Source organism: Xyrauchen texanus, chromosome 38 (genome assembly GCF_025860055.1).
Source record: "Xyrauchen texanus isolate HMW12.3.18 chromosome 38, RBS_HiC_50CHRs, whole genome shotgun sequence".
NCBI lineage: Eukaryota > Metazoa > Chordata > Actinopteri > Cypriniformes > Catostomidae > Xyrauchen > Xyrauchen texanus.
In genome coordinates, this window is record NC_068313.1 from 23396531 (window position 1) to 23408567 (window position 12037).

The window sequence follows — 12037 nt, forward strand, 5'->3', positions numbered from 1 at the left end:
GACCCAGTATTGATATAAATGATTTCAGAGGAATACAGAATAAATCAAAAAGTAACAATTTATTTGCCAGGTAGGATTTAAAACACAAGTTAAAGAAGCAAGTCAAAGAACATACCTGGCAGTTGAGAAAAGTACATGTAATTGCAAAGCATGGGAAATCTGAATGCAGATTCCTATTATTACAGTTACACACATTGAGGTGTGGGATCATCTGACTACAGAGAACCTTGAGCTCTGGGCCAGCCTTCCTTAAATATCCAGACAGAATACACATTGTGTACCAAATGGTATTATCCTTTGTTCAATGAGAATTTGGGGGTGTAAGGGTTCTTGGCTTCCTGGTGTTAAACCTTCAAGGAGGGGGATAGACCTCCAGAATTATTCAGTATTTGGCATAGACCTTATAACTTTGTTGTCATTAAGTTTTATAAACCTGGGGACAAAACACTATACCAGACGCACCGAGACATTTTAAATGATACCAAACATGTTACACAAGTTGCATTATTTGTATACATCAGATATGGTCTTTTTGTTACATACAGATCTTAGGTGAGTTTGGGGTGATTCTGGGCTTAAAGGGAATGGATGAGGAGGAGGAGAGGGGAGAGAATGGGGGAAGGACGACAATGAGGTGTGATTTTTCAGTCTTCGCTCAGTGGGGTGTGGTGCCTCGGGAAGCATTTGCTATACATCAGATATGGTCTTTTGTTACATACAGATCTTAGGTGAGTTTGGGGTGATTCTGGGCTGAAAGGAAATGGATGAGGAGGAGAGGGAGAGAATGGGACAGATGTGGAGGGGCAACAATGAGGTGTGGTTTTTAGTCTTTGCTCAGTGGGGTGTGGTGCCTCAGGAAGCATTTGCTCTTTGCCTTTAAATGCAAACACATTGGCACCCCACCTTACAGTCCGCTCTCTGGCCACGCGGGCAACTCAATAGTTTCTGCGTGGTCACTATTAGGCATTCAAGGTGCCAAGTCAAAGTAGAGGTTTCTCCCTCACTTCGGTCTTTGTAGCATGGGTATTTGTAGTGAGCTTAGTGCCAGGGCAACTTCATTTGATCTCTTCACGGATCGAATGAGGCATCGGAAGTAACAACACTGAGCTAGTGTAGAAGTGAAAATCACAGCACATCCCACCGTACATCCACGGATTATCCAGTCCCACCAAGTGTAAGTGTATTGTGCAGAGCGGGTGGATGAGCTGGACAGTATTTTTGCAGTCTTTCTGGCTAAGTTAGCCTCCACCTGTGCTTGGGCAAGGTGGTACTCAGTTTGTTGGATGATTCTACGTGCGAGTTCCATTGTGTCGACCACAGCCTGTGTGCTTTGCTCATAGAAGGTGTCATCCCACCATGGCGAAGCCTCTGCGTCCAGTGGTATACGCCCCAGAATGTTTATCTGCCCCATGGAAAAGTCCTCGGTTACTTCAAGGCAAAAAGAGTGATTGGCAGGGCAGGACAACCCCCCGTAGGCGAAGGAATTCATTTCGCTGACAACACACCATTGTGTATGAGATACCTGAATAGCATCATTATGACCATGTAATGACTGTACATTTATGAGTTTAGTGTCATTGGAAGAAAAGGGTTGTAAGGTGTTACATGTACAAACAACATAATGGTGAGTTTCATGACAGCAAGTGCGGCTGGTATATTGTGTCTCGGTACCCTTCAAGGTCATATACCCAATAAGGTGATCCCATTTGATGATCTGATCATTCACTACTACACCAATAGAGCGTACAGTAGTGGAATTTGGAAATACTTGGTCTGGATGAATTAAAGGAAAGGTGACAAAAACCCAAGGCAACCAGTACATTCATTTCCAGTATACATCATAATGGTAGTTAATAACTCAGAGTAATTGATATCTTTCATTTTGTTTGAGGTTTGCCATCTGTCTAAATCTAAGATATCTATAAGGTCACTTAGAACGTGTCTAGGTGTCTTATGAAGACGGAGATCTAGAATTTCCTGTCTAGCAGCAGTAAATAGATCTTGTGCATAAGATCTGCAGGCTAAGTCACGTTCGATGGTACGGGTCTGATTAAATAATGCATGGCTGACCAACAGAAGCGCCTGTGCTTCGGATCTAACCGCTTTGATTATATTTTCATTACTATTGGTGATATGTTGGAAACCAGTGGCCACCTGATCTGTCATCCATGTTGAAAATTGAGATTGTTTAGTTATTTTGAAGGTGTTGACTATAGAATTGACTGAACCAAAAAGGCCTGCAATATTTCCAAGCAGATCTCGTTTGGAACGAGTGTATGGTATTTTGACAGCAAGTCTGTCTTTGTAATCAGAAATTAAATCATCGATTCGTGACTGTAGCCATGTATACGTTTTGTCATCATCATCATCATTGCAATATTTTGTATAGGCAGTTAGAATATTGGATAGGTTGTAAGTTACATGAGTCATCACCAAATTTACATCATGAAACAAAGTCTTATTAATGTTCCCTTTGATAAGTCCACCAGGAGGAATTGGATATAGCTTTGGGCATTGCTTTGGTTTACTATACCCACAGGTGGTTAAATTAAAACAGTGATTAGCAGTCCATGAACAGTTTTGTGGGCTAGTGAAATTGTTTTCGCTTATTTGACATTTTCCTACACAATAAATCCCTTCCTTTCGGCTAGTCCAGATTAAGGGGTTGGGTCTATTGTCATAGGGTCTGTATAATGTTAAATTGAATTTATATTCTGTGTAACTTATGTATGTGGTGTTTAGTGTTTCTGTGTGGATGCACCTATATGTGGCAGGTTCCAATTTGTTAACAAAATAACAGATTTTAGGGTCTATGCCATCATTGTTCTTCTCATATAAAGTGCGCATCCCACCTTCTTTAGCTCCTGGATATAACTTTAATTGATACCAGGCAGTGATATTGTGCTGGGATGGCCATGCTGGTGTGTGTATTGACATGTTTATGTATGCAGGATGAGTGGAACCTAATTTACAACAGATTTGTGGCGTGCAATTTAGTTCGGTGCTACTCCGGAGGCCATGTAACTACTTCTTTGGGTGTAATGAGAATTTGTGAGGTGTATGGCCCCTTAATGTATTTCCATACCCATCTTCCGCATCCTAATGTGTGTGTGAGCGATACCCGTTGACCCAGCTTGATGCAGGTAGGTCCGGACACCTGCCTTGTGTCCGGTCTCCATGGGATTGCAGAGGTTATCCTGAAACAGAAAAAATACAGTTTATGGGTTAGCTGAACCTTTGTACAGTTTGCATTGAGACATGTGATACCATCTTGTTTTTCCTCTGACAGCCACAGCCACACAGCTGTTGCAGACCGCTTTGACCTCATATGGTCCATGCCACCTTGGAGCGAATGTGCTTTGCTTTACAAAGACGCGCACCATTACCATTTCTCCTTCTGAAAATGTTGTTTCAGAGGTTGGGTTAAATTGCATGTCATTCGCTAGGTCTGACTGTTGCTGTTTTAGCTTGGCTTGTGCCTGTAGTACTCTGAGCCTTTCTTGTAATTGGCCCAGCACAGTCTGTTGTGTTGCAAGCATGAGAGGTCCCAGGTCTGCTGGGGAGACATTTGGATCAATCGGGAGCTTCATGATTCTTCCGGTCATGAGCTCATATGGGCTGATGCCTGTGGCTTTAGATGGGGTTGCACGTAGTACAGTGAGGACGGTTGGTAAGGCATCTGTCCACCTGTTTTGATGTTGTGTGATTTGCTTAGCTAGGTTTTCTTTGATGGTACGGTTCATGCGTTCCACCATACCTGAGCTTTGTGGTCTGTAAGGAATATGAAATTTTTGTTTAATGTTAAGCATTTTAAACATGTTTTTCATTACTTGCCCAGTGAAATGTGTTCCTTGATCAGACTCTATTTGGACGGGTGCACCCCAAAGTGGAATGATTTGGTTGGCCATCACCCGTGCCACAGTGTTTGCAGTGTTATTGCGGGTGGGAATTGCTTCCACCCACTTAGAGAATTTATCAATGATCACCAGGCAATAACGATATCCCCCTTTGGCACTGGGGAGTGGACCAATGAAATCCATCTGTAAGGATTCCCAGGGTCCCTTAGGTGGGTCTGGCCTGCGTAGATTAGTGCGTCCGGGTTTGCCCTGATTAACTGTTGCACAAACTATGCATGTACTACACCACCTGTTGACATCTGAAGTCATTCCTGACCACCAAAATTGTGTTTGTATCAACTGCTGTGTTTTAGCAGCTGATATATGGGCATATTCATGGTACAGTTTGATTATGGGTTTTTGAAGAGCTTCTGGAACCACATATTTCCCATCTCTGAGTATTATGCCCTCTGTGACACTGACTAACTGATCCTGCTGTAAGTGTGGTGCAATCTCTCCCTCAGCTGTCCACAAATCTTTTTGATATTGTTTAAGGTCGATGGGAGTGATTTGGACCGCACTCACCGCAGGTGCAGGCAGTTTGTCTGGTTGCCACTCGTCTCCTTCCGTGGCTGCGATTTTGGCTAATTTATCGGCAATGTTGTTGTTTTGCTCGTGTTCGTTGGGGTTCCTGTTTATGTGTGCACGTACTTTGATGACGGAGATAGAAGATTCACGCACTTTGATTGCTTGCCAAATTTCAGTGATGGTGCTGAAATGTTTTATTGGCGTTCCTGCAGAAGTGAGGAATTTTCGCAATTGCCATTGTGCCATAAAATCATGCACTACCCCAAAAGCATAACGGCTGTCTGTGTATATGCAAAGTGGTTCGTGGTAAGCTTTAATGGCTTCTAGCAAGGCCACTAGTTCTGCTTCTTGTGCAGACATACTTGGCGGTAATTTGAATAATAGTTGTTTACCAACGTCTGAGTTGGGAGGATGAGGAGCCCACACAGCACACCCAGTATAGAAGTGACCCTCATTACAAAACCGGGAGCCATCAATGTACACCTGTGTTTGGTTTGAAAGTTTTTGGTCTTGCACAGGACTAGGTACTTCCTGTTCAGGCTGACAGGTGTGTGGGTGGCCCTCAACATCTCCAAGCAGATGAGGCAGAATGCGTGTGTTTACTGTTGTTATGTCACGTGCTTGTATGTCTGCTAGCCACCTTGCTAATCTATGAGATGAAACACCTTTTATGCGTCCCTGCAGTAGCATTTGAACTGGCGTGTGCACTGTGTGCACAACAACAGGCTGGAAGCCAACAATTGGCTCTGTTGTTGTTAACAACCAATGAACCGCCAAGACATGCTGAGTGCATGGGTCGAAGCCTTGTTCAATTGGAGATTTTTTCCGGCTATAATGTGCAATCGGACGTAGCTTTCCTCCATGCTCTTGTGCTAACACGCCACTGAGTGTGTTTTCATATGCGTCTACTTGAACGTGAAAATCTTTTGTTGGGTTGGGCAAGCCTAGGGCAGGTGCGGAACATAAACTTTGTTTTAAATCGGTAAAAGCATGATCGTGTTCTTCGCTCCATTCAAGGACGTCAGATGGTTTTGTTTTCCCTTTTAACAGTGAATATAAGGGCGCAGTGGTATTCGCAAAATTTGGGATGAAATCTCGCAAATAATTTGCTGTCCCTATCACTTTTTGCAGTGCATTTAACGTGTGAGGTCGGGGCAGTTCGGCAACGCATTTACGTCTGTCTTCAGTTAGTGCTCGGTGACTTTTGGTTAGGGTGTAACCTAGGTATTGCACTTCCTGTTGCGCAATTTGCGCTTTTTCTCTGTTTAGTTTGAAGCCGGCTTTACCTAGTGTCTGTATGACTTCATCTACTAAAGTTAAATGACCGTCAAGTGTTCCTTCTGTGGCAATGATGATGTCATCCACATAGTGAGCTACTCTGCCTGCTCCCAGTAGGGGGCCGAGTGTATCTTCCACAGCTCTGTGGAAGATTGCAGGACTGTTGTGCAGTCCTTGTGGCATCCTTTCCCATGTATACTGGATTTGATTTACAGTAAAGCTAATTTCCACTGGTCTTCACGTTTAACCTTGATAGACCAGAAGCCATTCTTAATGTCTAAGACAGTAAACCAAGAGGCTTTTGTTGAAATTTGTGATAATAGGGTAGAAGGATTTGCCACTATTGCAGTCGCTTTAGGCAGGACTCGATTCAGACGCTGATAGTCTATACATAGTCGCCATTTTCCGTTTGGTTTTGGTACTGGCAGACACGGAGAATTGGTAGATGAACTACACTGTCGAACTACACCTCTTTTTTCAAGCTGTTGGACTATCTCATGAACAGCAGCCTCTGCCTCTGGCTTAATGCGGTATTGCTTTTGTGGGGGAGGTGGCTCCCCCTCAATGCATACTTCAAACTCTATGAGGCCACAGTCGTGTTCGTGATCAGCCCAAACATTGCTATATTTGTCCATTAGCAGTTGTATGGGGTCTGTTTTGGAAATGGACATAATGCTTTCCTTGTCTCGTGAAAAACATTTTTTTATTGTTTTATTTGTTCGCAATTCGATTTGTTTTTCAAGGCAGTGAATTACAAAGCCATGTTTTTGCATGATGTCCATTCCCAATACTGTTCCTTCACTGTTATCTGGTAAATACCAAAAAGGCTCTTCTAGCATTATCATGCCTAAGTCGAGCTGAACTGGCTGTGTTTTGGTCGCAATCATTAGTGTGTCGCCTATGCCTCTAATACGTATGGTTTCATTTGTTAGAGGTAAAGGAATGTTTGTGCAGGAGCATGCAGCGCCGGTATCGATAAGTATGTTGGCTAACCGGCCTCCAATGTTAGCCCTTATTTTGATACGGTTGCCGCTGTTGATAATACTCCCTATTGCAATGGAGGCCACGCATCCCTATTGTATGTTATATTTCGACAGTAATGATTCGAGTTCAGCTTGGAATTCGCTGTTTTGTTGATTTTGACCATGTTGTTGTTGTTCCTCCATTTGTCGGGGAGTACTTGTGTTCTTTTGCATACAGGTATCTAAACGTTTGAGAATTTCAGTGTCGGTTTTGGAGGGTGCTCCTTTCTTTCGCACTCAGCTTTTAACTGATAACAGTCCCGTATGTTATGACCTTTTCTTTTGCAATAATCGCATCGAGGTTGGGTGTAATTAAATTTTTTCGGTTTTTCAGCACCCTTGCCCTCTGTCACCCACTGGGTTGCTGCAATATGATGCGATTTTGACTGATTGTGTCTATTTTCGATTTTAGATGCCCAGTCTACCACTGCCCTGTACGTGTTTTCAGCTGGGTCGGCGCCATTCAAAAGAGCTTGTTGAACAGCGGGCCCTGCATTATTTTTTAGGAATTGAAGTAAAACTTCATGATCCCTATCTGCGGTTTCTAGGCCGGAGTATTCTTTGTACGATTCCCACAAACGCTCTGCATAACTTTCAAATGGTTCTTTATTTGATTGTTTAATGTTAACAATTTTACTCCATTCTGCATGGCTGGGTCCTCTCAGATCTAGCAGTGTTTGTTTTAGTCTTTCGTACACTTCTGTGTTGGTTTCACGATCGCGTCTATTTATAATACGTCCCGTTTTCATTTCCTCATTCAGTTTTGGTCTGAGTTCGTTCGGAATAGTTAAGAGAGCAATTTGCCATACGTCTCTGATCTCTAGATTGTACACATTGGCCTGTAACATTAAGGTGTCCCAGTAAGGCTGGAATGGACCTCTTCTTGGCATCATGCCAACTATTTCTTTGTGTGAGCTGCATTCCTCACACGTTAAAGGACGACTGATAGTTGTGATGTCATCTTCCGCATTTGTTATTGTCTTAAGGACTGCGACTTGAACAGATTTTTTCGGAACATCGCTAGCTTTTTGCCGCGTCATAACTGGGCTGCGTTCTTTTGTCCACTGAGAGGGACTATCCCCATGGGCTCGGTTACGAGCCTCTCTTGTGTATTTTGCGTAAGCTAATGTTACCGCATCATCGTCGTCACTATCCTGTTTTCTTTCCGCATTAAATGGTGAATTTATGGCTGCTTCTTTTATAGCTGATATTGGGAAGCCTGCGTTATCACAACAGTCTTCTAAGGCGGATGCATAATTTCGACCTGATCGAAGTTTTTGTTGGAGATCATTGATCTGTGCTTCCAACGCATCTACCCGTCTTGCCCAGCTTTGCTTTTTATACACAAACGCGTCGACTTGAGCCCTCAACTTTTTAATTCTTCCGATCGCGATTTCTCTATTTCTTTAATGTTTACTATAATTTGCTCATTTTTAGCCATGGTGTCGATGTCGTTACGGCGAAGCAAGTAAACAATAGCGACAGGGGTTTTTCGGTATTTAGATTTAGATTCTAGTCTCCGACCCTCCGTAGAGTACCATGATAAGATTTCATCATTACTCCATTTTAAATTTAGTCCTTTCTCGCGTAAACGAAAAAGGAGATCTTTGAATTTTATGGCCAGAGCTTCCATTACCTCCTCATCTACTCTGCCTCTATCATGTCCCTGATTCATGTTTTTTGTCTAATATCTTTAACCCCACCGGATTTTTTCGGTCTCCGGTCTAACAGTGGGTATTCCGACCCGTTCTATAAATGTGTCTATATGGGATGTGTCTGTGCTTTCCCTCAAAACTTCTAATAGGCAAAAAGAATAGACTTACCAGAGCTGATGTAGACAGAGAAGTAGAAGAAGCTCAAAACTCATCCTCTGTACCAAACAGGTTGTTGCGCTGAAAAGACGTCACTCGCTCGTTGGAGATCACGGAGGCAGGTCACCACTTGTAAAATGGCAGGCAAAACTGCTAAAAATACATAGATTTGCCCCTTGAAGGTCTCTGCGTTGTTCTGTCTTTTCTGAGCACTGAAGTAAAGCAATTATTGTTAATAATTTGCACTTTACAAATTCATCCCGTTATTAATTTTATCTGACTCCAATTTTATATTAATCTGACTCCAATTTTAAGTTGACCTCTGATTTAGATTAAAGCTCTAAATTCTTTCTGATTATTCTTTTATTTTAATCATTTAAGTTATTGATTACTCTGAATCCTCTTCTATTCATTTACCTTTTGATCAGTTTCTAATGAGATTCAAACTGATAGTCTTTAAGTGGCTTCCTCCTACATTAAAGCTTCAGTTATGATAGAAATGATTCTTAAAATGGGATTCTCCTGCTCGGTTCCTCCAGAGCGGTTTCATCTATTTTAAAGACCCAGTATTGATATAAATGATTTCAGAGGAATACAGAATAAATCAAAAAGTAACAATTTATTTGCCAGGTAGGATTTAAAACACAAGTTAAAGAAGCAAGTCAAAGAACATACCTGGCAGTTGAGAAAAGTACATGTAATTGCAAAGCATGGGAAATCTGAATGCAGATTCCTATTATTACAGTTACACACATTGAGGTGTGGGATCATCTGACTACAGAGAACCTTGAGCTCTGGGCCAGCCTTCCTTAAATATCCAGACAGAATACACATTGTGTACCAAATGGTATTATCCTTTGTTCAATGAGAATTTGGGGGTGTAAGGGTTCTTGGCTTCCTGGTGTTAAACCTTCAAGGAGGGGATAGACCTCCAGAATTATTCAGTATTTGGCATAGACCTTATAACTTTGTTGTCATTAAGTTTTATAAACCTGGGGACAAAACACTATACCAGACGCATCCGAGACATTTTAAATGATACCAAACATGTTACACAAGTTGCATTATTTGTATACATCAGATATGGTCTTTTTGTTACATACAGATCTTAGGTGAGTTTGGGGTGATTCTGGGCTTAAAGGGAATGGATGAGGAGGAGGAGAGGGGAGAGAATGGGGAAGGACGACAATGAGGTGTGATTTTTCAGTCTTCGCTCAGTGGGGTGTGGTGCCTCGGGAAGCATTTGCTATACATCAGATATGGTCTTTTGTTACATACAGATCTTAGGTGAGTTTGGGGTGATTCTGGGCTGAAAGGAAATGGATGAGGAGGAGAGGGGAGAGAATGGGACAGATGTGGAGGGGCAACAATGAGGTGTGGTTTTTTAGTCTTTGCTCAGTGGGGTGTGGTGCCTCAGGAAGCATTTGCTCTTTGCCTTTAAATGCAAACACATTGGCACCCCACCTTACATCTCCATGATGCGCATCGTCACATTTTTGAACAGCGATATATTATGCCACAATAAACAGTTACACCCCTATCTATACATACACCTTAAAGTTCCACACTGAACTTAGAAACATAAAAGGGTAGACTAGCAGGAAAAGTAAATAAACACACAATTTTTTAATATTTCTATTTCTGGTCTACTTTAGCTGTGACAGGGTTCCAGACAGTCTTTCAATTTACACATCTATAATTATTAGTAGTAAGTAGTACTATGGACTTTGTTCAGAGCAGCGGCATTACATTTTAGACCGGAATGAAAACGAGGCTGTGAGGGACAGACTTACTGTCTGTTCAATGGGCGTTTCTGTTTAAATTGATGATTTTTCAGCTGGTGAAACATTGGGGAAAAAAAAAAAAATTCAAGAAATGTTCTGCAAAAAAAGAAAACTAGAAAACAAGAGTTGCAAAAATTTGTTGTGATCTGCAGCTTTATATGGCACAAGACAGTAAGGAGTCTATAAAAGCCCTGTTCACATGTGCAGCAACAAAACAACATGATCTCAATAAGAGCTGGCAACAGTGATCATTGACGACTAGATGAGGGTGTGTCCTGTGACTTCAGAAAGATAAGAAAAATTAAACTTTATGCAAATGAGGAGCAACATTCAGCAGCAACTATAAATAGCAGTAAAGACGATGTCAGTGGAAATCACGTCATCAGATTTCCCTCTTCTGTATGATTTGTCTGTAAAAACAAACATTCCTGTTCTCGAAGGATTCGAGTTATGCGGCAGGGGGATTAGCTATGATTTGCATTCCTATATCAGACTGGATGCAAAGCCCAGCAGAGCACCTCTGCTAGAGTTAATCTTAATCCTAGTTTTGTTAATCTACAACAAAAGATTTCACAGATGCACAGCATGCCGTATTCTCCATACTGTACAGTACAAATGAGAGACTCACCAGCCCCGCAGTTTGAATGCCTCTGGAATGTCAGGATTGAACATGACAGAGAGAACGCCCACCGAAGTCAGACAATCTTGCCTCCTTAATGGCAAGGATGGGTTGCCCAGTGCAATCAAAAGTCAAGAGTTCTGCCTGGAGAGCGGAGGAGGAAAATAATTAATATCTGTGTAGATTAGGGGTTGCATCAACTAGTCAATTAGTGTTCACGTCAAGCCAAAAAATTGCTCTGAACAACCCTGCAATCAATCAAAAATGAAAAATCTGCCATCATTTAAATTCACTTAAATTTCTCCAAATTTTCCTTAAATTGTAATGGCTTTAGGAGAATTGGAATATGATGCATAAGCAACATGGACTATTTTTATGATAATTGTGGGGTCATTTTTAAGCTGTCACTGTCAACAGCCATTGTATTGAAAATTTTGACTGGAAAATTCATTAAAAATATCACCTTTTGTGTTCAACATAAGAAAGTCATATAGGTTTGGAATGACATTAGGGTGAGTAAATTATGACCATTTATTTTTGAGTAAACTATTCCTATGCTTAATAAATTAATAAAACTATGCTTTCTGTGCTCAACCAGCAGTGCATCAAAAGCTCAGTTTTGTAAAGCAAGCACATGTTGCCTAATTGTGGTTTAATTCAATTGGTCCTTCACAGCAAACACCCCTAAATGAGCAGTAATGACAAGACCAACAGAAAGTGATGTCTGGCAGTTGTCAGAATGAGAGAGTCTCTCTCAAGAATAAACAACAACATCAGGCAGGGGAGCACAGTGTTTAAGGCCAGATGTCAGGGTTTGCATGAGGAATAGAAATAGTTCACCCAAAAAGTCTAATTCTGTCATGATTATGCTGTCTCAAATCTCCATGACTTTCTTTTTCTGCTAAACACAAACAAAGAGTTTCATAGATGTATGATGCGTTTATATCAAGGTGGCTCTGTGCCAAATTCTGTGTAAAGATTTCAAATAAAGTCATACAACCGTTACGTTTTGTTTGCATGGTATTTATGCAACTACAAATGTGCATTTTCTCAGCATTGACTTAATGCTTGTTTACAGAATTATTCATTGATAATTGAA

General features: G+C 41.5%; 2 pseudogenes; both read right to left on the reverse strand.

Annotated features, from left to right (window-relative positions):
* The window catches only part of LOC127631679 (replication protein A 70 kDa DNA-binding subunit-like), a 55098-nt pseudogene that overhangs the window by 40660 nt on the left and 2401 nt on the right, over positions 1-12037 (reverse strand).
* Positions 41-2991, reverse strand: LOC127631598 (uncharacterized; annotated as a pseudogene).